This window comes from Gavialis gangeticus, unplaced genomic scaffold (genome assembly GCF_001723915.1).
Source record: "Gavialis gangeticus isolate Ggan-Ray unplaced genomic scaffold, GavGan_comp1, whole genome shotgun sequence".
Lineage (NCBI taxonomy): Eukaryota > Metazoa > Chordata > Crocodylia > Gavialidae > Gavialis > Gavialis gangeticus.
The window spans coordinates 18,442,010-18,464,124 of record NW_017729003.1 but is presented as its reverse complement, the minus strand read 5'-3'; the positions used below and the strand labels follow the sequence as shown (position 1 = coordinate 18,464,124).

The 22,115-nt window shown below is 43.1% G+C and overlaps 2 long non-coding RNA genes across 2 annotated transcripts in view; both read left to right on the top strand.

Annotated features, from left to right (window-relative positions):
• The window catches only part of LOC109291043, a 10,885-nt gene extending 6,741 nt beyond the window's left edge, over positions 1-4,144 (top strand). The window contains exons 2-3 of the long non-coding RNA XR_002095744.1: positions 1,864-1,870; positions 3,778-4,144. This is a non-coding gene — a long non-coding RNA (uncharacterized LOC109291043). The remainder of the gene's footprint in view (positions 1-1,863; positions 1,871-3,777) is intronic.
• Positions 4,145-7,716: 3,572 nt separating this feature from the next.
• On the top strand, positions 7,717-20,295 carry LOC109291042. The gene is made up of 3 exons (XR_002095743.1): positions 7,717-7,960; positions 12,269-12,272; positions 20,284-20,295. It is a non-coding gene; the product is annotated as an uncharacterized LOC109291042 (long non-coding RNA).
• The last annotated feature ends 1,820 nt before the right edge of the window (positions 20,296-22,115 follow it).

Genomic DNA, 22,115 nt, shown 5'->3' with positions numbered 1-22,115 from the left:
TGGGGCCATGATATGCCCCCCCGCCTCTTCCCCTGCACTTGCCAGCTTGGTGCTGTCTGTGTGTCTGTATCTGTCTGTGTGTCTGCCCCTCACTTTCAAGTCACAGTTCCCCCAGCTTTGCTGCTGCCCCTCACTCCTTACCCACAATACCTGCATTCTGCTAGGGTATGTGGGCCCCTTACCCCAGGCTCCAAATCCCACACACACATACCCACAGCCTCCCATGCCTTCACAAATAAGCCCTGCAACACATGCACTACAAAAATAGTACCTCCTGGTTTACATGCCAAATCTCTTGATTTTTAAGAGTTTGTCTCATTATTTTCAACACAGTAAGGTTGGTAAAACTGTAATTATTGCCAAGGGGACAAAGAGTATTTGGTATCAGGCCACCCTAGGACCCAGAGACTGTAGTAGCAGGCTGCCCTGCAGTCCACAGAACTGCCTGGGGCCATAATATGACTTCAGTACTGTGGCCAGGTGCAGAGAAGGAGAGAGCTCTTCAACAAAAGGGAAGTTCCTGGACTGCCACCCTGGTCAGTTGAAAACTATCTTCCAAACAAATAATTTATAACATCAAGGTGTGATAAATGAGTGTAAGAGCATGTCAGGTGCCAGAGAGAGGAAAGCACACCATAACAGAATGCTAGGGGGCAATGGGCTGCCTGAGACACCCCAGGCCTGCTACATATGCCATGTGAGGTAACTATTATCTGGATGAAACAACAAACAGTTATTGATGTTGTTATACAGCTTTAAAAAAGAAAAAAAATTCTAGCTTCTCATGTTTGAGGAAGATTAATGCTTGGCACAAGGATAATTTTTACTCAATGCATTTTAAAACTCTACCCTTACAAGAACATCCCTAGGAGGAATGATGACAGTGATATATTTTGCATATCAGAAGACTGATTTCCCCTGGTTATAAATGTGTCCCCAACCTGATGTAGTAAACCAAACACCCTATTATATCATGTGAGGACACTTTGTCTGAAGCATGCCAGTGGCAAAAAGAAATGCTAAATGCATTAAATTCTGCAGTAAATTATGAGCTACATGATTACAAATGTTAAGTGAGCTAAATTATTAAGCATTTTATTCAAAGATTGCCATCTGCATGAGCAGTCACTTAGGAAGACGTGTTCACATATAAAGTAAGTCAAATGTATACATAATGAACTTTTTAGGGAACAATCAGTGAAGGAGAGTGGCTATATCCTCAGGTATCTAAGCATCATAAAATCTCAGCAACCATCCTTCATTTACTTGGGATCAAATTATGTTTTCCTTTACATGGGTATAAATTTATAATTTTATTTGAAACTGGTTTAGGTAAGAATAAAATTTGGTTCTTAATGTTTGTGAGAGAAAGAATAAGAATTTGTGCACAATATTCTTGGGTACAATCTTATTTTGAATAAGTGGGCATTTTACCCTTTTTTGGAAAAAGACCCCTTAGTCTAATATGCTGTATCTGTAATATCAAAACTGTAAATGTAATATTTTGGCCTGACACAACAGTCAAACAGCACTTTACAATATTAAGTGAACACTTTGAGAGAGAGAATTGAGAAATACAGGCAGTACTCAGACTTATGACGCAGTTGGTTCCTGAAAACTGCGTCTTAAATTGAAACGTTGTAACTCTGAACCAATTTTCCCATAGGAAAAATGTTTTAAATGAGGGATTGGTTTCTTTATGATGCTTGATACAGCTGCATCCAGCTGGTAAGTCTGGTGCGGTGGAAGGGCAGGGGGAAGGGGTGTGGGGGGCACATCAAGGCCCCATGTGGTGAGGGAGGGCCTGGGGCTGGGGCAAGTTGCTTGTCTGGTGGCTCCTTCCACTTGTCTGAGAGGGCACAGGTGGGGTGTGCCCTTAGATCTGTGTGGGACAGGGCAGGGCAGGGCAGGGCAGGGCTGCACTGGACTGCACTGGGAGCAAGGGCTATGCCCTTCTTCCAATTGCCCACCTGGGGAGGAGTGGGTGCAGGACAGGGCCACTGTACTGCCTCCAGACAAGCAGCATGCAGCAGTGGGACCTGCCCCCCCCGGATGAGTTACGGCTCCATCCTGTGCCAGCCCTGCCCCAGCTGTGCAGGACGGCATGGGAGAGTGCGTGCCCTGAGATTGGGAAGGGGCGGACAGGGGGCCGGGGCTGCTCTCTGGGTGGACAGCAGGCCCTATGGGGAGGCTATGGTCACCCTATAGCCTTCATTCTGCCCCACCCCAGTGCCCACCCTGATTTGGGGGCACAAGCTACCTCCCCATGCCCTCCTGCTGCTCACCCAGCCAGGGCAGGGTGGGCATGGAATGGAGATGTGTCTTATCTGGGAGTGGGGCAGTGGCTTCCGCTGCTGTGTGCCACTTGTCCAGAAGCAGCACAGCAGTGCCGTCCTGCACCCACTCCACCCTGGCTGGGCAAGTGGCAGAGGGGCATAGTCCCTGCTCCCAACACAGCCCAGTGCAGCCCTGGCCTCACCCACCCCACTTAACCTTGCGCACATCAGGGGGCACACGCCCTCCCCCATTCCCCCCCAGATGAGCAGTGGGAGCCGCCAAACTCCCACTGCTAACTGCTGGTGTGTATGTGTAATGATGCATGTGTGGAAGAAATCAAACTTTGTGTTGTGATTGAATCAGAACTGACAGAACCTGCCTTTCTTTATTTAGGGCTATACTGTGATCACAGGGAGAATTCCATACAGCAAGAGGAATCACCCACTTGTCTGTTTCAAAGGAATTCTCTAACTCTATAACTTTACAGGCATATTTATACTTAAGACAGAGAGAGAGAAAAAAAATACGACCTTGGAGAAGCAAATAGGAGTAAGTCACTGGTCTGACACAGACAGACACACAGGCAGTTTACTTAAAGAAAAGGGAAACATTGTGCTTATAGGAACAGTTATCAGTTTCTGGTTTTCAGAGAGAAAAGAAAACTAACATCCACACACAAGGTAATATATCAAGACAAAAACAAGGCATGCAGGATTTTCTTATCTCAGAACATTTTTCTGAAATGAGCAGTATCAACACCTCTGGTCTCTGTCTCTTTTCTTAGTCAAGTTAGGAGCCTGGTTAAATTTATTTCCATATTCCCCCTTTTGGGCCTCTTTGGCCCAACAGGTTAGATATTTATAGCCATTTGCCTTTCAACTTCTAGTTTTTTTTTCTCTTTACTTTCCGCTATTTCAACATACAAATTATACACTTCGTTTCTGGTTAAAGGGCTATTCTGCATATGCTTGGCAGCACAACTTAAGCAACATTGTATTATTATAAACACTAGGCAACTCCAAGAAAGACAACAAACAATATCAACAAATTATGAATGATGGTAGAGCCTAAGGAACTGGAAAAAGAGCTAAATCAAGAACTCAAGTTCCAACTGTCTGACTCATGCAATTTGGCTACTTCTTTTCGAATAAGTTTACTTAAATCCTGGATATCTTCTGAATTATCAGGAATATAAGTACAACATTCTTTACCTATTAAAGCACAGACTTCTCCTTTGCTGGCTAGTATATAATCTAACACAGGTCAGTTTTGCAATGTCATCTGCCTTATTTCCTTCATTTCCATATTTATTTTATCAAAACCATCAGAAGTAACATTAGCAATCTTTTCCAGATATGCTGCAACCTTCTTTATCTCAGACATAGCTAAGCCTGCACCATAGCTGGGGAACATTATACCCCAAAACCTTTGATTTTCCATAATTTCATGAACATTGTGAATTTTTCCTTTAGGTAAGAGATCTAATAGTAAAGGCAGGAGATACTGCAAAGACATAGCACGTTCCTCTCCAACCTGAAGGAAGATTTTTATAAGCCTTATCTCCACACACAAAATAGTGACCAGCTAATGCAGGAAATCCACCTGTATTACAGCATGGGGACATCATCCATTGTGAATAATAGCCTGAAAATTGACCTGCAGGGGAGTAGTTAGATATCCAGGAACTATTAGAAAACCAAGTACCATTTATCTTAAATTCTACCTTGCACTTCCTGACTCCTACTTCAACACGAGATCCATTACAGATCCAACAAAATTTTCCAGGGGTGGCATATGCTAATCCTACATAGTCAGACCAGTTGCAACTTACTTTCTGCCAGGTTTCATTTCCATGAAAATCTGAATAGCAAGGGGCTAACATCTGGGTTACACTCAACGGTACCAGAATCATTGGTATTCCTTTGGTAGAATAGATGGGGACATGACTACATATCCAACAATGAGAGACATTTAAATTTATCCTAATTTGATTAACTAAAGACAAGAACACATTTTCATGAAATGATCTTTGTTGGTGCGGAAGTGTAGTTTGGTTTACAGAGTTTCTCATAACTGGTGAGTCAAGTTCATATAAGATAGTCCAAAAATAAATACTGCAAACTACCCAAATCATGACTAATCAACTCCAACTCGGGAACCAGGAACTAGGTAGAGGCCTTTTTCCTTTCCTGGAGGGCACAGTGGTGTCATTGGGGCACATCCTCTTCACTCTGTAGTGGCAAATCCTCTTCGCCAGTAGGCGCTTGGCTCACTACTGGTCTTGAGCTCTCCTGCTGGCAGGTGCTAGGCTCACTACCAGTCTGTGGAGGCTGATTACAAAACTGGTATGGGGGAAACTCTGGGTCTAATGGGGCCGATGTTTTCTTACTGGGTGAAGCGTAGATCCATGTCTGGAGTCCTTGACACTTTACTGAAGTGTTGGTGGTCATGAGTACCTAGAATGGGCCTTTCCAGCAAGGTTCCAGTGATGACTTTCATTGATGGACTTTTATATGGATCCAGTCACCAGGCAGGATGGAATGGCACGGTTCATCTGATTCTTTGGGGAGAGCTGCTTGTACCTGTGAATAAATAGCCTTAACACACTTCATTAGTGCCTTACAATAGTTCAGAATGGTATCATCAAGTGAATGTATATTGCAAAAGTGGGAGGCAACAGGTGGCGAGGTGGGGATTCTCATGGGTTTTCCCATTAGAATTTCATGTGGGCTAAGCCCAGTCTTTCGGTTGGCAGTAGATCTCACATTCATAAGGACTGTGGGAAGTGCATTTGGCCATTTCAGGTTTGTCTCAGCACAAATTTTGGTAAGTTTATTTTTCAGAATGCCATTTTGACGTTCCACTCAGCCCAAGGCTTGTGAATGGTATGGACAATGAATGTTCTGTTAGATCTGCAGGTCTTTGCAGACTTCTTTCATTATCTGTTCAGTAAAATGAGTTGCTCTATCAGAGTTTAGGGATAAAGGAATAACAAACCTTGGCATAAAGTTTCTGAGCAACTTTTTGCTTACAGTGATGGCATCAGCTTATGCACATGGGTAGGCTTCTACCCATCCAGAGAACATACATACAATAACAAGAACATATTCATAAGAACAACATTTCTGCATTTGAATAAAATATAATTGTAAATTTACAAACGGTCCCCAGGGTGGGGGATGTGCTGCCACCCTTGTTTTTACAGGCTTTCCCACATTATGGGCTTGGCAAATAGGACAGGTGTGGCAGTACTGTTGAGCCACAGATAGAAAAGTTGGAGCAAACCAATCAAGCTTAAAGGCTTCTATCATCCCCCCTTTGCTCACATGTGCCATGCCATGGTGTATGCAAGCAAGATGAGGAAGAAGGACCATTGGGGAAACCAGGCGGCTGTCCAGGGAGTGTCACAAATGGTCAGGGTGTAACAAACACCCAGCCAGTCTCCATGTATATTTCTCTGGTTCTGGAGCCTCATCTTGGAGGAGGGCAATGTCATGAAGATTTGCCAATGGAGACTGGTCAGTCAGAATAGACAAAAACACAGGCGTGGCCTGAGGAATGGAAATAGCCACAGCTTTGGCAGCAGAATCTGCCAGCGCATTCCCACGTGTAACATCATCATAAGGTTTCTGGTAAGCTTGACATTTAATAATAGCACTAGCAGAAGGTAATTGTAAAGCATTCAAGAAGGCATTTACGTATGGACCATTACTAATCTTGGCACCTCCGGAAGTGAGGAAGCCTCTTTGTTTCCAAAGTTGACCATAATCACGTACAATACCAAAAGCGTAGCAAGAATCAGTATAAATATTAACAGAGGCACCAGAGGCTAGGGTGCAAGCCCTGGTGAGGGCCACATTGCAGGGCATTGTTAGGTGAGCAGCAACAATAATGTAATCATGGGGTTCACCATCCGAAGCGGTACGCAACACAGAAGCAGGGTTTAAAACAGGGCACCTAGTTAGGGTGACATTTCCAGCAGAGAGAAGCAATATTTCATACTCAGTTAATCTAGCATTAGAAAGGTGTTGGGTTTTTGTTTTTAGTAAAAGGGCTGCTACAGCATGTGGGACAGCAACAGTAAGGGGACAACGTAATACAAGGGTAGAGGAAAGTTCAACAGTGACAGCAGCTGCAGCTATAGCACGAAGACATGGAGGAAGTCCAGCTGCAACTGGGTCAAGAGCAGAGCTATAATAAGCAGTGGGATGGTGCTTGTCTCCATGTGTCTGAGTGAGTACTGCAAGTGCAAATCCATCCTTTTCATGACAAAAGAGAATAAAAGGTTTAGTATAATTGGGAAGGCCTAAGGCAGGAGCTTGCGACAGAGCTTGTTTAATAGAGGCAAACGTGGCTTCGATCTCTAAAGTTCAGGGTAAAGGCTAACGGGTATTAACAAGAGTCAGATTTTGCAATGGCTTGACTATAGAGGCATAGCCAAGTATCCACTGGTGATAGTAGTCAGCCATGGCTAGGAAGGTATGCATTTGGGACACAGTAGTTGATCTAGGAATTTTAAGAAGAGCTTCTAATCTGGAAGAAGAAAGTAGTCATTCTCTAGTGGAAATATCATGACCTAAATAGTGGACATGAGGAAGACAAAGTTGTAGCTTTTATTTAGATGCTTTATTGCCTTTTAGGGCAAGAGAGGTGAGGAGAGTTAAAGAATCAGTTTTACAGGCTTCAAGGGGGGTAGATGCCAAAAGCAAGTCATCAACATATTGCACAAGCACAGAATTTTCTTTAAATATTATGTCATCTAGATCTTTCTTCAGAATTTGAGAAAAAAGAGAAGGGGATTCAGTATAACCCTGGGGCAATCGCGTCCAGGTATACTGAAGTCATAGCCCAGCCACTGGCAAAGATTTTTGAAAACTTCTGGCACTCAGGTGAAGTACCTGGAGATTGGAAGAAGGCCAGTGTGTTGCCAAGCTTCAAGAAAGGGACTAAAGTAGATCCAGGGAACTACAGGTCAATCAACTTGACCTCAGTCCCTGGAAAGCTTCTAGAAAAAAATCAGAGAGTCCATTCTTCATAAGCTGGCTGATGGCAACATCCTGAGGGACAGCCAGCACAAATTTGTTGTGGGTAGGTCTTGCCTGACCAAACTTATCTTCTGTAACTAGGTGACACATCACCTTGACAAGGGAGAAGAGATTGACGTCACATATCTGGATTTTAAAAAAGCCTTTGATCTGGTGTCCCATATCTCCTCTTGGAAAAATTGGCCGACTGTTTCCTCAGCTACATCACAGTCTGATAGCTGGGAAATTGGCTCCAAAACCAGAGTCAGAGAGTGGTGGTCAACAAAAATGAATCATAATGGTACTCCGTGACCAGTGGCTCCATCCTTGGGCATGATCTCTTTAATGTCTTCATCAATGATGTGGATACTGGTGTCAGGAGTGGACTGGCCAAGTTTGCCGATGGCACCAAACTTTGGGGTAGAGCATCCACACTTGAGGATAGGCTAATGATCCAGGCTGTCTTGGACAAGCTGAAAAAGTCGGCAGATACAATCATGATGACATTCAATACCGACAAATGTAAGGTACTCCACCTTGGGGAACCCTCCCTGCAGTAGGCTTATAGACTCGGCAGTGCAACACTCACTAGCACCAAGACCAAAAGAGACTTGGGGGTCATGATTGACCACAAGATGAACATTAGCCACCAATGTGATGTTGCATGTGGTAAAGCAAACCAAACTCTGGCTTGCATCCAGAGATGCTTCTCAAGTAAATCTCAGGACGTCATCCTCCCATTGTACTCAGCCTTGGTGAGGCCACAGCTAGAATTATGCATCCAATTCTGGGCTCCACAATTCAGGAAGGATGTGGAGAAGCTTGAGAGATTTCAGAGGATAGCCACATGCATGATCAGGGGACAGGAGAATAGTCCCCATGAAGAGAGGCTGAGAGCCATGGGACCCTTCACCCTGGAAAAGTGCAGGCTCAGGGATGACCTGGTGGCAGCCTATAAGTACATCGGGGTGTGCATCAGGATCTGGGGGGGATGTCTGTTCACCAGAATGCCCCAAGGGATGACAAGGTCAAATGGTCACAAACTCCTCCAAGACCATTTTAGCCTGGACATAAGGACAAACTTCTTTACTGTCTAAGCCCCCAAGACCTGGAATAGGTTCCCTCCAAAGATGGTAAAAGCACTTACTCTCGACTCCTTTAAGAAGTGTTTGGATCCTTATCTTGCTGGAATCCTTTGACCCTAGCTGACTTCCTGCCCTTGGGGCAGGGGGCTGGACTCGACGATCTCCCGAGGTCCCTTCCAGCCCTAGTGTCTACAAAATCTATGGAAGTAAATGGGGAAAGAACCTAAAAATGCTGATTCCCATTCTCTGCCCCTTGCCTTTTGCTAAAATTTTTAGGATAATGCATTTCCTAATTATTTTGTGAGCTTATATTTGTGGTTCTCTGGTCCCCCATTTCTCAATGTCAGCCTGTCATTTAAGGATAAATATATATATAGTTTTATCCAGGTTCTTTCTTCTGCCTTTTAAATAATTTCCTCATTAATAACTAATTTCATAGATTTCATAGACATTAGGGCTGGAAGGGACCTCGGAAGATCATTGAATCCAACCCCCCGCCCGAAGGGCAGGAAGTCAGTTGGGATCATAGGATCCCAGCAAGATAAGCATCCAAATTTCCCTTGAAGGTTTTCAATGTAGGTGCTTGAACCACCTCTGACAGCAGGCTATTCCAGACCTTGGGAGCCCAGACAGTAAAGAAATTCTTCCTTAAGTATAGCCTGAAATGGTCTTGCAGTAGTTTATAACCTTTCGACTTCATCATCCCTTGGGCTGCTCTGGTGAACAAATGTTCCCCCAGATACTGGTGGTCACCTCTGATTAAACTTATAGGTGGCCATCAGATCACCCCTGAGCTTTTCCAGGCTAAAAAGCCCCATAGCTCTCAGCCTGTCTTCCACATATGTTTCCCCCTCCCCGCCTCCAGTTTTTGTACTGAAAACAAGCACCCTAATTTTTAAGGGGACTTTACCCCCCAAAACAAGCAAACAAACAAAGGGCACATCTATGCATTCATGAATGCACTGTAATTATGGTGCATTAAGTTTAATACCTGTGATTACAGGTGCTAATTTAATGTGCTGTAATTAATGCTACTGTGTAGTAGTGCTGGCACACACTTTTTTTTGTGATGTTAATGAGCAGTAGACTACTTCTACTGCACATTCATGCATTAGCCCATTTTTGCTGGCAACAGTAATGTGCAGTAGAATTAGTCTACTGTATCTTTAGCATCCTGTAGCCCAAAATGTCCATTTCCTGTAGTATTTTATTTTTATTGTTGTTTCTATGACAAGTCCATTTTTTACCTAGACCTAAGTGACTTTCAGGAAAATCCAGGGATAGTAATTGCCACAACGGATGCAGGCAAAACCCTGGAAAATCACATTGAAAGATCAGTCGAGGGCTATTTTTGCAAAACAAAGTGGTCTTGCGCAGCAGCTTTGTTCATGGGGGGCTTTATGCTGTGTCTATTGAAGTCAGTGGCAAGGTACCAATTAATTTTGTTGGTGCAAGAGCAGAACTTAAATAACTATTTTTAATGAATACTTGAGGAAAATGGGTCTCTCAAATCACAAGGTTATCTGAAATAGACACAAAGTTAAAGTATGTTTAAAGTATATAAAAGGCATGCCAATGCAAAACTGACAGAACCAGGCTAATAAATATGTGGGTTAAACTTAATATAACTGCAAGGAGAACAAAACCTGGAGTGTTGTCTCATCACATTGAAATAGTAATAGCACCCACTGTATATAGACATCTGTGTTTACATTTTAGCAATGGGAGACTGAGGAAACAAGGCGGAGGGAAATCATATAAAAGAAACAGCCAACATATGGTAAGCATTAGAAAATAAAATATTGCAGCTTGAGAAAAATGTATCAGTCAACAGTTAAATATTAATCAAGTAGAATCATAAAAAGGAAAAATTCAGAGACAAAACAATAAATATTCTATATGAATGAAAATATTGCTAACTTAGGAAAATAGAAATGGAACATTTTCAAGTTGGGAAATCATTTAGGACAGTGTTAATCAAATGCTATCATTTCTCAAAGAGAAAAATAAACTATTTTCTCCATCTAAGAAACAGACAAGATATTATAACATAAAACCTATACCACAACACATCAGAGGAAAGTAAAAGCTGAAAATAGAATTAATCACACAATATACCAAGCTTGATAGGAAGACATTATTGCCACTGTTCCCTGAATTTATGCTGTCTTATACCAGGTGTATTAGTAAGAGCCATAAGATACTAATATAATGGGCGTCTAGAAAACCTAAGGGTATTTTTAAGTAGCAGTAACAGTCATTAAAACAAGGGAAGAAAGCTCATAAAATCATAAAGTGAAAGAATCAGAAGAATCATCTGTTCTAACGCCCTGCAAAAATGCAGGAATCACTATTCTTATAACAATACGGGCAAATGGTTGTCCAGAATCTTCTTGAAAACTTCCAGTGAAGATCCCATAACTTCCATAGGTAGCTTATTCAACTGTTCTATTGGTTTTACGTTAGGAAGTTTTCTCTGAGGTATAAGAGGAATCTGTTTATTGAATTTCATACATTCATTTAATTCATTTCATAGTGTCCAGTCCTCCAGTTTATCAAGGTCCTTTTGAATGCTAAATTTATCCTCCAAAGTGTTTACTGCTCCTACTTTGATATCACCTGTAAATATGAAGAAGCTCTCTCTTTCTCCATCAAGCCATTAATAACAATATCGTACAACAACAGACCTAGAATATAGGCTTGAGGAACTCCATTTAAAACCTTTTGCCCTTCTGACATTGATCCATTTATAGTTACTCTGTTCTTGCTATTATTCTGCCAGTTACATACCCACCTACCAGTAGATCTGTTGAGTTCACATTTCTTTAGCTTGGTGTATCAAAGGCTTTACTAAAGTCCAGCTATTTTGTTCACCATGTCCTATCCATCCACTGAAACAGTTACTCTGCCAAAGAAGGAAATCAAGTTGGATTGTCATGATTTGTTCTTAATAAGTCCATGTTGACTGCTAGTAATCACCCCTTCCTTTTATAAGTGTTTACAAATCAGTTCTAATATGTAAAAGGAAGAAAAAGGAAGATGCGAAAGTTATTAACTGGTCAGACTGACTTCAATGCCTGGTAAGTTACTGGAGCAAGTTATAAAATAACTATGTTAGCTCATTTCCAATCTTCTGAGACTTTGGCTCATGGCTTTCCAAATAGCATTACAAGCAGACACATCTAAATGAGGTGCAATGTTAGCAGAGCGATAAACATGGTGATGTAGCTTGTTGCTTTTGCGATGTAGCATCAGCTGGCAATAACCATGACACTGCTGCTACTGTGTAGTAGCAATGAGCTAGTGCACAGTAACTCATTGCTACTGCACAGTAGGGTCAAAAGCAACCCATGCACCACAAAGACTACCATACTAGCAAGTACTGCTCAGTCATTTAGTACTTGATAAGGTAAGTACTAAATAACTGTGCATTACCAACTATGTGGTGGGGTGCACACGTAGACATGCCCAGTCACTCCAAAATTTGTAAAGCTAGTTTCTTCAGCACCTTAACATGATTTTCTTGAAGTTCTGCCAATTAAATTTATTTAGATTTGTCCAAAGCTCTCTGATGTACTCCTTGCTTATGGTGATCTGTAGCTTTTCTCCTTCTTTGCCCTGATCAAAGATGTAGGGAGATTAGATGACAAAAGAATAAAGAAAATCAGAAGAATAAAATAAAGAAGGCCTGAACATCTTCAGAAAAATGGCAAAATGTCAGAGAAAATGGATCATTAGAGGATCATGGAATTCAGGCCTTGTTACATATTGCACTTCAAACATCTCCAGTGTTAGTGTTAGTTTGAGTTCAGAGTAGTTGCATGTTCAAGCTAAAACCTCTGAGTGTACCTGGCCTGCACAGCTGTGACTTGGCACTAGCAGGCTGGTGTGCAGAGGCCTAACTAGGAGCTACAGCTGTGAGTTGCCCACACAGAGGGGTTGGGGAGGGGACACTACATCCTCGGATGCTGGAGGACTGAAACTTGGGTGGCTTATCTGAGGAAAGTGGCCACACATTCTTTAAGGGTGCATCAAACTGATTTACACACTTTAATGTGTGGACAAGTGGGGGTTAAGATTTTCTTGAGCTATGTAAACTTAATATGTAACAAAGCCCTTACTAGGTAAGGGTAGCCTGGGAGGGCTGATATCGAATCAGAACATGTGAATTGGTAGGTTTCTGAAAGAAGTACAGAAGGAGAGTTATTCAAAAAGCTATCTGGACTGTATACTTTAGAGTGCTTTTTTTACAACAGTACAATATTACTTGACAAATTATAGAAAGTTTGACAAAATTTCCCTTCAAACAAGTCACTATCTCAATTAAAGTGTCTGTATTACTAATTTAATACTTCAGCTGAACTTACCACTCACAAAAGATTTGTTAATCAATATTTTTCAGGGTATTGGATACAATTCTTAACCATTTCATTAAGTAATATTTGAAGGACAACCTGGACAGTTCTGGAAGAGGAAAAAAAATGAAGTTTAGTTTTGGAACAAGGTAATGCACAAACCAGTTGTCTCAGTAATGGGAGGGGGGAGAGGGAGCGAGGAGGAATCTTTTATATATAAAGTGACCAGAATATTAGGCTTATTAGGGTGATCAGAATATTTCAGGAAATCTGTACAGAGCATACACATGAGCATACATTTATTTTTGATGTATTCAATGTTAATTGAGGTATACCATTCAAAAGCATCTGGATTAGGATATATGTGTCATGTAAATGATAGAGAAGCCATTTTTGTTGCAACCAGTCTAGCATGCCCGTTGGATACAGCACTTTCTTTTCTTTTAGAATAAATCTAGGTAAAATTTTCTCCAATAGCTCACTTGTCTTGTCATGTTTTGATTACATTTCTATATCTTACTTCTCTCTGCAAATATTTGTCTGTGTTTACTCAGACTTGTAACAGCAAGGTTAGAGACAGAAATTACACACAGACAGGTATAAGTGATCAGAAAATTACTCAAATCTGTAACAACAGAATTTCAGTGCACATAAACTGCTTTCAAAATGGCCAAAACCCATTTAAGATCAACCTGGATGGACGTAGTATCAGACTTAACAGATTTAGGTTAAATTGGTTTATTGAACTTCTGTCCCAGATCTCTTCCAGATTCAAGTGAACTCACAGTCCACCAGCACCCAAGGATGCTTTGCACCTGGGTGCTTTGGTGAATAGTTGTTCACTTAGCCCCTGATGCTTTACCCTGATATATTTGTAAGCTGTCAGCAAATCCCTATAAAATCTTCTCTTTTCTAGGCTGAAAAGTCCCATGTCCGTCAGCCTTTCCTCATATGACTTGCTCTTCAAGCCTTTGATCATACAAGTGTCTCTTCTCTGGACTCTCAAGATTCTCCACATCCTTCTTGAAGTGTGGCACACAGAACTGGATGCAGTAGTCCAGCTGCAGCTTCGCCAATGCCAAGTAGAGTGGGAAAATAACTTCCTTAGTTTTGGTTGAGATGCATCAGTTGATGCATGACAGCATATTGTTGACTCTGCTAACTGTAGCATCACACTGGTTATTCATATTCATTTTCTGGTCAATTTTGATCCCCCAGGTCCCTTTCAGACATGGTGCTAAATAACATAGCACCACCAAGCGCGTAAGTTTGTTGTAGATTTTACCTCCCCAGATGGAACACTTTACAGTTCTCAGTATTGAACAGCATCTGGTTCTGGTCTGCCCATTTAACTAATCTCAACTGCCTAGAGGCAAATGGCAGGATCTTGGGAAACAAGCAAGAGGAACTGGCCCTTCTCTTATGTGAAAATAACTATGACCTTGTAAGGATAACAGAGACCTAGTGGGACTCTACCTATGATTGATCTGTTGCTTTGGAGGGTTATACCTTATATCTCTCCAAGAGGAGAAACTGTCTTGGGATGAGGGGTGGGGGGTGTTGCTATCTACATCAAGGATCAGTTCACTTCCCTGAAGACTGAGTTTTCTAACCACTAAGGATGTCTTGAGACCCTCAGGATCAAAATACAGGGAGAACATGGGAAGGGTGACATAATTGTGGGAGTCTACTATAGACCTCCCCACCAAGAGAGAGAACTTGATCAGGAATTCAATAGGGAACTGGTTGAGGCCACATGCTCCCGATGCATGATCATCATGGGGGAAATCAGCTTCCCTGACATCTCTTGGGATGAGCGCATGGCCAAATCAGACAGGTCATGCAGCTGTGTTTCACTGATGACCTCTACCTAACACAAGAAGTCTATGGGCTGACAGAAGTCTATGGGCTGACTAGGGGAGAGGCATTGCTTGATCTGGTCCTGGCCAAATGGAAGGACCTGGTCAGCAAGGGGAAGCTTGATGACAGAGACCATGATTTGGTCACCTTCTCAGTTCACCAAAGACCAGGTAAATCCCTAAGTAAAGCCAAAATCCTTAACTTTGGGAAGGCTGACTTTTGCAAACTCAAGATATTTGATAAGTCAGGCAATCAGCGGACATATCCCGTTACATAAGGGAGTACATGAGGAATGGTCTTCTCTCAAGAACATAATCCTTGAGGCACAAGAGGAAGGGAGGGGGGGTTCTTGACTATTTCAAAGCTTTCTATGACCTTTACATCTAAGCACAAAGTGAATTGTCAGCAAATGCTTGGTTCAGAGGACAGGTGAAGGTTAAAGAATGGTTCATTCTCTTTTTTCAGTCAGACCAATTTAATCCTTTGATATGAAGGAATAAAACCTTTCTTAATAAATGGGAGGTTTTTTTAAAGGAACATTAAAGAAATAATAAACACGCTAACTAAAACAAATCAAAGCCAAATCATATAAAGCAATACTGTTGCAACTTCTCCCACAAAAGATATTTAGAATATGCCAGTCTTTTCAGTGTTCCAGATGACTAAGTCTCATTATGTCTGTCTGGTTCCAAACAGACATAATCAGGTTTAATTTTTATTTATTTAATATTGTTTCAGTAGCTAAGCTTTTATTTTCATTATGCCTTTATTAAACTTTTCTGAACTGGTTGTTTTATATATCTCTTATCCGTTCTGTTCAGTTACTGATACTTGGCTATTGTTTTCGGACATCGTCACAAAAACTCTCTCAAGGTAGTTGTAACAATTCCATTAGTTATCAGGATCTCAGCTGCTGTTTTTATGTCCTTTCTCTCCTATATCAAATGAGGCAACAAGCACAGTTGTTGTAGTTATGTTAAGTTTGTTCCAAGAAAAAAAAAGTGAATGTTAATGGTGCAAAAGGTCATCTAATAAAGTTGGAGGTGTGATATAGTGTCATATGCTATGGTAGAACTGAAATTTTCTAATCTGAAAGAAAGTTGAGATAATTTATGCATAAAATATAAAAGAACTATATCCACATGGAAATATAGTTCGCAAGTATGGGAGATAAAGTCACTGGCTTCTGCTCCCTAGGCCCCATGAGTAGAGACCTTTCCTTTAAACTAGTAACAAAGAAAAAGAAAGATTAAACCTAAAAGAAAACCAATCAAATAGAAGTAAACTGATAATGTTGGTGTTGATCAATCTCTGATTCAGAAATAATTGGGAATTTTATAAGTTTCAAATGAGAGGCTGCCTTAGAGTAGTGTGTGGAAAATTCCTTTGGAAGTGTTTTGTGCTGAATATCTACAGAAAAGACCCAACATAATCTGTGTCAAAAAATCAAAATCCTAACCTTTACCATGGCTTTTCATCCTCTCTTAGTATTTCTATCATTATTTTCACTACTAAATGTTTTAGACTGACACATTTAGCATCTGATTTCTTGTTAAGAAGCTGATACATAAAAACAAATCATATTTCTATTGCTGATCTGACTGGTAAGAATAAAACCAGGAAAACTAAAACTCTTGTGTTAGTTCTAAGTAACTAAAAATTGGAAATATCTATAGTCTTAGCTATGGTTCCACCACACTCCCCAACATTTTGTCCATTTGAGTTGGATGCCACATCCAAATTATTTCCTGCTATTCTAGGGTTGAAATTAAAATGAAAACATCCATTACAGAAAACCAAGTGTTTATGTTTAGAGCAGGGATAAAAATGCAACAAGTATGCGCCTGTGGTTTTTCTTCTCTTAATTTATTTATCCACCTGTTATGCTGTCCTTCCCAACAAAGGCTCAGGGCAGCTTACAATAAGAAAACAGGATAAATGAAAAATAGATCAGGAGGACCAAAACAGCTTACAATGGAGCTAGAACATGAAGATAAAACAGAGCGCCCATAAAGAATCTCTCAATCTAGTTTTGTTTGCTGAATGTATTTTTATTCCTATTCCTAAAAGCCCCCTCACAAAAACCACCCACTTCTACTCATTATCCTCTTCTTACTCAATTAATATAATAGAATCAAAGAAAGTTAGGGTTGGAAGGGACCTCAGGAGGTCATCTAGTCCAACCCCCTTGCTCAAAGCAGGACCATCCCTAACTAGATCATCACAGCCAAAGCTTTGCCTAGCAACTTTTTGAAAACCTCCAAGGATGGAGATTCCACCACCTCTCTGGATAAACTGTTCCAAGAATTAACTAACCACCCAGTGATAAAATTCTTCCTAATATCTAATGTAAACTTCCCTTGCTGCATTTGAGACCATTGCTCCTTTTTCTGTCACGTGCCACCACTGAGAACAGTCTAGCTCTGTCTTCTTTGGAACCCCCCTTCACATGGGTGATTGGTGCCTCCTGAGTTGGGGGGGGCACTTGTCCCCCCAGCAGCAGTCAGCAACTGGGGAAGGTCCCCCCAAAGCCAATCATGCTGACCGGGAGTGTGGGGTTCCCTTATAGCCGATCGTGCTGACCCCCCGCCCCCAGTCAGCACAACTGGTCACCAGGGAACTATGGGGATTGTTTTTCCTGGTGCCACCACTCCTTGGCTGGTGCACTCAAAGGGGAGACAAGCCATCTCACCTGCCCCTCCACCCTTCACCTAAGCTGGAAACGCTGGCTGTCAAGGGATGCACTAGCACTCTCAGGTGGTGCACGTGTACCCCATGCACCCCCTACATGTTGCCACTACCTTTTCAGGTAGTTGAAGGCTGCTATTAAATCCCCTCTCATTTGCCCCTTCTGTAGACTTAATAACCCTCAGTCTTTCCTCATAAGTAATGTTCCCCAGCCCCCTCACCATTTTTGTTACCCTCTGCTGGACTCTCTCCAATCTGTCCTTATCCTTACTATAGTGGAGGGCGCAAAACTGAACACAGCACTCCAGATGTGGCCTCATCAGTGCTAAAGAGAGGGGAGTAATCACTTTCCTTGGCCTACTGGCAACTTCATTACCAATGCAGCGCAATGTTAGGGTAACCATCATTCAAACTGTTGGGGAGTGTAACAGGTACTCCTCTCCGGGGTCTGTCTACTGGTGGCCCCATCCACCTGTTATGGGCCAACCCCCCACCTTCTCTCCTGCCATGCCTTGTTGTTAATTGATTAATTGATGTTAATTAGTGGGAGGCTGCCCATTTACTGCCCCAATGCCAGGGGGCACTATCTGCCCCCTTGTCCTCCCTGGGTTCTCTGCAGCCCTGTCTCACTCCACGCCCTCACTTGCACTCGGGCTCTCCACAGCTCTATCTCACTCTGTGCCATCACTGGTGCTCAGGGTCCATGCACCCCCAATGCTGTGCCCTCTCTGGTGCCGAGGCCCCCACACTGCTGCCGGTCCCCTATGAGGCCTCCTCCATCCCCTTACAGACTCACCCAAGCCACCAGTTAAAACAGCAAGCAAAACACAAGCCCCTGGGCTATAACAAAATCCAAACTTCCCGGCTATAACATCAATCACCAGGGAATACTCTGTTCCTCAACAGTGGCAGGAGCGGTTCCTGCAGACAGGCCTCTCTCCTTTGGTTGTTCTGGGAGAGCTCCTTCGCCCTTGGTGGCTGGAAGGAACTGGCCTCAGGCCTGGGAATTATATGTGAGCCAGGCCCTGCCCCTTCCTGTCAGCTGACTGCTGGCAGGTGTGTGCCGCTGGCTCACTCTGGTTGCCCTGGTAACCCACAGCTGGGGCTCCCTACTCACTGCTAGGGGTATTTCCATGGCAGTTCCCACTTTTTATAGGAGACGGGCACCTAAAGTGCCCTGCAACAGGAAGCATTGAATCTGCAGCTGGAATAAGGCTTTGATCTGCGTCCCAGGAAAGCTGTCACAAGGCAAAATGATATATTAAAATAACCTTGCAGATGCTTAGGCAAGTAGTTTTAATCATATAATACAACGTCTATGAAACATATATATAAGATTTGTCTATATTAAGTAACCATTTTCATTGTGGTAACCATTTTTTTCTAGAAAAAGCAGCAATTAAGTCTGTGTGCTGTGAACCAGCTACAGCAAGGGACGAGATAAGATAAAGGGGCCCAAGAAGAGGGAGGATGGCACAACCTGGGACAAGAAAACAGGTTGGAATATGAAAGATAACATATAGCCAAGATGAACATATGCAAAGGGGTGAATGGTGATTGGTAAAGAAAACTCCAGAGTCTGCCCATTGATCGAAAGAAGAGGGTTCATGTCCTTGGACATGCGCTCATAGCAAAAAGGCATGCAAAAGAATGAAATACATAGGCTAATGCTAATGAAGCAAACAGTAAATAGAGGTGGAGCTTGAGATGGGAGGAGAAACGGGCAAAACAAAGGTGGGACAAGGGTGGAGAAAATGTTAATGAGTATAAACCAAAGTGTATAAATGTAAGAGGAACCTATTGTTCGGGGTTGCTCCCTATATGCTATCAGTATGGGAGCTCACCCAAAGCTGTCTCAATCCTAATAAAAAGCTTCTACGAGCAATGTGTGCTGGTGTTTGCTCCCTGCTCTTCTCTGGCTATTGAGTAACAGGATCCACAGGTAATTAGACCATTGTCTCCCTAGTCATTGGGCATTGCATGGAGTTGGGGTCTAACATCTTGGCACAGTCAGCAGGATTCAACACATTCAGAGGGGACTGATCATCCCATCCTACCAGGGTAAGGCCTAGCAGGCCTACTGGGTTCTCTTGGGCCTGGGTTGCCTCACATGTACTAGGTTCTCTTGGGCTGGCTCAGCTATCGTACCCTGTCTTTTACGTTTCCCCAGTAGCATGGCAGTGGGTTCAGAGGCTTTTCCTCTTTGTGTGTGGGGTCAGGGTCACCTCCGTGATTTTATTGAGGGCTGGAATGGGGGTCCACTGCAGGGGCCCCAGGAGAATCCATCCAGCCCATCTTGGAGTATGGCCCGGGAGTGGGCTGAGGGAATTTTAAGTGAAAGAGCTCAAAAGCAAACCTTCCAGAAAGCAGCTGCCCTCCAGGCGTTGTCTAGGTGTGTTCAAGCCTTATGGCTTGATTGTCAAGAACAGGAAAGGCTTTGTCAAGAAAAGGATGCTCTTATTTGTCAACTTAAAGATGTTGTAGCCCAGCAGCAACTACTTCACAATCGTGCTTCAGTGCTTTCTGTTGAGATGAAAGAAAGAGACTCAGAAGAGTTGTGAGGTACAAAGTGTGAGATTGTATCACTCAAGTCTCTTATTGATAAGATGCAGGTAGAGCATGAGACTCAGGGAAATACAACAGATTCCTGGAGTGTCACTGTTCTAAGTGGCAAGGTGCTGCCCACAGTAACACCATCTGCACCCCTTCTTTACCCATCCCCTGCACCCCCACCTATTCTTCCTGATCCCCCTGATTTACTCAGCAGAAGTGCACGCTGTTGAGTGAACTGTATACCTAACCCCTCCTCCCACTGGTGAAGGAGAAGCTCTGCAGTCTGCTGACCAAAGGCTGGTGCGCTGATTTGGTTTAGCCCTGCCCACAGAAACTACTCAAATACAGCACTTTAGAATTACTGCTCCTAGCCCTATGGAGCAAGAAGCATTAAGGGCTCAATTAAACCCTATGGTTTCAGAATGGAACACATGGACCCAGTGGCTATCAAAGGCAGAAAAAAGTGTTGCTCTGCTTTCATGTACAGATTTGGCTGAAATTTTACCTGGGTCAGCAAAAGGAATCTGTTGTGCCCTCCTAGGGGAGGGACAGTGGCAACCTCGAATGACAGCTATAGCCCGAAAGTTCTTTGGAATTTATACTGTGAACCAAGGAGCAAGTCAAATGCACCCACTCCCAAAGAAACACCCCCAAGATATAATTGAATGGGGACAGACTTGGGCCCAAGTATGGGAAGATCCTCTAGCTGCACAATGGGTATTGCCCCGGGGAGGGAGGCAACAATAGGGCCCATTGGTTGTACAATATATGGATACAGCTAGCTCCCCCAGAATTAATCACTATGCTAGAAATGCAGGATGGAATGTTACAAGCTGGCAGCTTACATAATTACATTGACCGAGCTGAAGCTTGGTGGTGATTACAACAAACTACCCAAGCCCAGCAGAACCAGGGGGCCACAGAGTCCAAGATGCAGCTCCACCAATTGGAATGCATGGTGGAAGATTTATCTGCTAAGCTTGTCAGCTCGTCCAACAAGCCATGTATCAAACATTTTAGTCATGAAGAAGGCAAGCAAAAAGATAACAACAACAAGGGTCCCTGACTGCACCAACCAGGGGACTGAAAGTGCCCCCAAAGGGTGTGCCCAGCTATAAATTTTCCCAATAGAATGACATGTTTCAAATGTGGCATCCCTCACCCAACACCTCAGGTTCTGACTCTCATTTTAGGGCCTGAAAATCCAACTGTGTCCCCCCAAAACCAGGAATGTACCTCCTGTGGTCCCAGTCAGTGTCTTTCATTCCAATTCAATCAGGACAGGAGACCTTGGATCCAGGGCTGGGGAGAAGGAAGGGCACCTTATGATGTTTTTCTATTAGATACCAGATCCATGCTAAATTTCAGTACAACCATCTCCCTTATGGAGGGGGAGGGAAAGTCCCTAGTCTCATTTTCAGGAGCCACAGGAGGCTTCAATTAAAGGTGGAAGGTGACACATCTAGTGTCAGTGAACAACTTGCATCACCAAGTGCAAAAGTTCCAATTGGCATGGACGTGTCACCCATCCCTTAATATTATTCGAATGCCCTTTTACAACATTGTTGTATAGACTTAGCCAACCACCTTGTATGGGTAGTCATGGGAGGCCCAGCACGGCAGCATAAGGAGTTTGGTTGGAAGACATGGGAAAACATATGTCCTGCTGACAGTTTAGATGCAGGTCTGCTAAAATAAATAAATAAATAAATAATAATAAAAAAAAAAATCAAGAATCAACCAGTCTGGATTCCAGGAGGAGCCCCACCTAAATCACTTCAATACCCAATCCCAAGGGAAGCAGTTCAAAGCATCTCCATGTTCATTCAAACCTTGCGAGAGCGCAAAATTATTTGACCCCAACTCTCTCCTGCCAATTCTCCTGTACGGCCGGTGAGAAAACTAAATGGTACATGGTGACCCACCATTGATAATAGGGAATTAAATACTGTTTCTACCCCTATGGCACTGGTAGTAGTCCGGCTTTGCTGCAAGATGCACGGGTGTAAGTCCACTGCACCCCCATGAGCCCAGGAACACCAGCAGTGACCCCAGGACCCCTGAAAAGCCCCGGCCTGCTGGGAGGTAAACAGGAATCAATGGAGGGAGGGACCTAGCCAGCTGGGAGCAGGCTAAGTGGACCGAGGAGGGTCACACCCCCCCCCGGCTCCTACTTCACCCAGCCCCCCCAGGGAGCCACGCAACTGGAGCCTCATGAACAGGCTGCACAAACAGGCACGCTCTTGAGCCTGAAGCCCGAGTTAGCGTGAGAG